The 4181-nt window shown below is 47.2% G+C and overlaps 1 protein-coding gene across 4 annotated transcripts in view; it reads right to left on the bottom strand.

The window, feature by feature from the left end:
* The window catches only part of LOC107693426 (probable G-protein coupled receptor 153), a 50778-nt gene that overhangs the window by 40733 nt on the left and 5864 nt on the right, over window positions 1-4181 (bottom strand). The window lies entirely within an intron of this gene.

Genomic DNA, 4181 nt, shown 5'->3' with positions numbered 1-4181 from the left:
TAAAACTTTCATGGACTTCTACATTAACTGTTCCCTCCTGGTGGAATGACCTGCCCAGCTCAATCCAAGCAGCTGAGTACTTAATATTTTCAAATATTTTCAAGAAACTGCTGAAAACAGATCTCTTTCATCTTCATTTGACCCTCTAACTCTAGCACTCTCTATTCTAATGCTACTTCTAATTTTATCTGCTTGTTTTTGGTAATTAAAAAACTTGACCCTCTAACATGTGCACTCTCTATTCTATTTCTATTCTAATGGCCAATCCATCATTTTTTGGGGGAATTTTTATTTATTTATTTTTTAATAAGTATCGGTTCAGGCACCGTTTAGGCACCGGAACCGTTTTAAAAGTATCGATTTGGCACCGGTATCGAAAAAACCCCAAATGATACCCAACCCTAGCAGCAAGAAGTCCAGATTCCAGTTTGTCAGACTTCTGAGGGCAGGTCCCTCTGGGGAAGAACGGTTCGCACCTCATTAGAGGGTGCCCGTCTCTCCTCGTTGCCCTCAGGAGGCCAGTCTGTTAACCCCACCACCTGTGCATCAGGTGTTACAGTGTCAGTTCTCAGTGTCCGCCCGGAAACATGGCAGCACTGGGAGGCTCACATCCTCTAAGGAGGTTATCAAGCAGCCAGTTAGCTTTGTCGCTGCTGGGCATCTGCTTTAGGGCATGGTTCCCTTAATTGGGGAGAAATGGTTCACACCTCATTGAGGTTGTTAGAGTGGATAAATCGGTCACTTCCTGCTGGTCATCTGCTTCAGGACACCGTATTATCTAGCTATAATAGATGCCAGTGCTTCAGGGCTCAGTGGGCTCCAACGAGCGAAGTTCCCAGCTGCTGCCCGGCAATGGTACGGCACGGGAATGCTCATCCCCTCAGATAAGGGCACTAGAGCCACCAGGTCGGTCGTTCCCTGCAGGTAATCCACTTCAGGGCGCCGAAATGACTACTCCAAATACACCAGAGGCCAGTCTCAAGAGATTGGTTCCCTTAGTAGACCTCTTGGCAGTGTGAAAAATTTTGCCAAATGTGTCTCAATTGGTCCTGCAGGTGGTGTGTCCCGGGCAGGCTCTGGTAGTCGAACAGGAAGTAGATACTCTTGTGAGCAAGGAGGCCACAGAACTTGTTCCTCCTCTCAAGAGGGTGTCTGGGTTCTAAATCCGGTACTTCATTGTTCCATGGAAGGATGGGGAATTGTGTCCAATTCTAGGTCTGTGCAGACTGAATCATTCTGTCAAAATGTTCACATTCAAGACGCTGACATTGAAACCGGTTCTGATTCAAATCAGATCCGAGGACTGGTTTGTCACCATAGAGGACACATACATAAATTTATCCATCCTTCCACAACACAGGAAGTTCCTGAGGTTTGCTTTTGGGGGCATGAACAAGGTCACGCGGCTATGCTTATGTGCCTTAGACATGTGGAGGAAGACTTGGAAGCCTGTCACTAGGCCCAGTGTTGGTGGCTTGCATAATGCTAACGACAGACGCATCCCTCACGGGCTGGGGAGCGGTCATGAGTGGCCACTCTGCCCAGGGTCTTTGGGAAGGCCATCATCTCATGTTGGAACTTAAATTGCCTGGTGATGCTGGCCGTGTTTCGTGCACTGAAACACTCCCTTCCAGACCTGAGGGACTATTATGTGCTTGTCTGCACAGACAACACATCGTGATCTCCTACATCAACCACTAGGGGGGTCTGCGTTCATGCCCACTATACAAGATCCTCCCTGTGGGCTCAGGGAAAGCTTCTCTCACTAAGAGCAATTTACATCCCGGGCACCTGAATCAGGGAACAGACATCCTGTAGAGACAGGGCTTGAGGCCTGGGGAATGGAGGCTCCACCCTGATGTGGATCTGTGTGCATCTTGAGACTTCACACTATCCACTCTGGTTCTCCCTTTCACATCCAGTTCCTCTCGGACTGGATATCATGGTACAGACGTGGTTGAGACTGCGTCTGTACACCTTTTCCTCGATTGCTCTGCTCCCGGGAGTTCTCGACAGAGGTTCGTCTATTTCTAGTAGCCCCGTACTGGCTGGCCCAAGATTGGCTCTCAGACCTAGTGTCCCTCCTCGATGGTTCTCCCTAGGACAGTGGTCGCCAACCCCTCGATCTCGATCGACTGGTAAATCTTTATCATTGTCCCAGTAGATCCCGAAAAAAAACAGTAAAATAAGTACAAAAATGCATTACATTTATGGGGTTATATTAATATAACACTGAAGGGAACCGTCTTGAGAAAAGTTTCGATGGCAATGGCATTTTCTTCTCCGTATAAAGCGCAACTCTGCTTTGTTTACAGCGGTAAACAATGAAATGCTATATTTCGGTCGGTTCATAAGCTGTGTTGCCAAGTCCGCGGTTTTCCCACGGAATTGGGCTACTTTAACACTGTTGCCGAAGGTTGTTGTTCATGTCCGTGGGTTGAAGCGACCCCAATAACGTGATATTTAGTCCCTGGGTATCAGTATCAGAATCCAATTTGCTAGTTAAAAAAAAAAAGAAAGAAAGAAAAGAAAATCTGAATTCTGAATCAGCTATGATCGGCGCATCACTAATTAAAATACTAAGTAAAAGTCCTCAAATTTGAAGTACAATCTGGGATGTCTTTTTCTATCAATTCTTCAATAGGTAGATCTTGTCTTTCATAAAGGCCGAGGTCAGAGATCTTGGGCCTAAAAAGGTTGGTGACCACTGCCCTAGGAGATTCCATTCAGGATTGACCCTCTGACTCGGTCAGGGGATGGAATCGTTCATCTCTGCCTGGAATTATGGGTTTGGCCTCTGAGGGGAAGTATGGCAGCCTCTAAAGCCTTTTCTCAGGGTTTTTCCTGCAAGATGTGTGTGATACGGCGAGCTGGTCGTTTCTGCTCACATTTGTTAGATTTTACAATCTAGATTTGGGTACTCCAGACTAGGGCTGCACGATAAATCGCATGCGATATTTAATGCGCATCTTATCAGTAAAGCCGGTTCTGTAATCAGCGGTAAATCTCCATCACGTGCGTGCTTTCACATTGAGCAGCATTAACTACACAGAGCCGTTGTTCACTGACAAGCTTCGCAAAACCACGTTCATATTCGCTCGATTTTTTTGCGCAGCTCGTCAGTGAACAACTATCGCATGCGATTTATCGTGCAGCCCTACTCCAGACTCTCAGGTGCTTCAGTTCTTAGCTGTGCTCACCATGATTTCACACTAGACAGACATTTGTCAGCATGGTGGAATGGGTATTGCCGTTCTCAAAGTGTTTCTGACGCAGCGTGAATTCCCTGAAGGGGAATGTCTCTAGGTTATGTATGTAACCATGGTTCTCCGAGGGGTACGAGATGCTGCATCTCCCTGCCATACTTCCTGCATCCCTGTGAGAAGCTTGCTTTGACCTATCAGAAACTAACGCTGTTTGTTTTAGATGCGCTTTTAAGCTTCCTGATCTCAATGTCACCCCGCCCGTGACATCTCGCCATTCCATTGGACTGATTTCACACATGCTTCAGATCACGGTCAAACAGAGGCGTTCCCAAAGTGTTTCTGATGCAGTGTCTCGTTCCCCTCTACATGATCTGGAGACCTTTCAACACAAATAGACAGATCAACAAATCACTGAACTTCTATTGTACAATGTTAAACTGATTGCATGCAATGGCATTAGGCTGACAAATATTCAAAAACGTCTCAGGTTACTTATGTAACCATGGTTCCCTGAGTAGGGAACGAGACACTCCATCCTCTAGGGGTCGCTATGGGGAACGCCTCGTCGTGACCCGTGTCTGAAGCCTACATTGAAAAAACACCAACTTGTTGGCCGGCGACAGCCATGACGTCACTACCGGTGTGACTATAGTATAAATAGGTGCCGGGAGCACACATCATTCACTTCTTCGTCTGAAGCTTGCGTCCGCAGCATGGCAAGAAACCTAGAGGATGAAGTGTCTCGTTCCCTACTCAGGGAACCATGGTTACATAAGTAACCTGAGACGTTCCCTTTCATGGGAACTTCGAACTGCATCCTCTAGGGGTCGCTATGGGGAACGGTATACCCACGCCACCATGCTGAGGGGAGTGCATGCCAGAACCATGGCGAGCATTAAGTACCAACTCTACCATATCGCTATGGGAGTCGCCCCTGGGACGTTAGACGGCTGTCAGTGACGTTATTCCCTATGG

Source organism: Sinocyclocheilus anshuiensis, unplaced genomic scaffold (assembly GCF_001515605.1).
Source record: "Sinocyclocheilus anshuiensis isolate Anshui unplaced genomic scaffold, SAMN03320099.WGS_v1.1 scaffold1562, whole genome shotgun sequence".
Classification (NCBI taxonomy): Eukaryota; Metazoa; Chordata; class Actinopteri; order Cypriniformes; family Cyprinidae; genus Sinocyclocheilus; species Sinocyclocheilus anshuiensis.
Note: the sequence above shows the minus strand (reverse complement) of the source record. Positions and strands in the feature narration are given on the sequence as shown.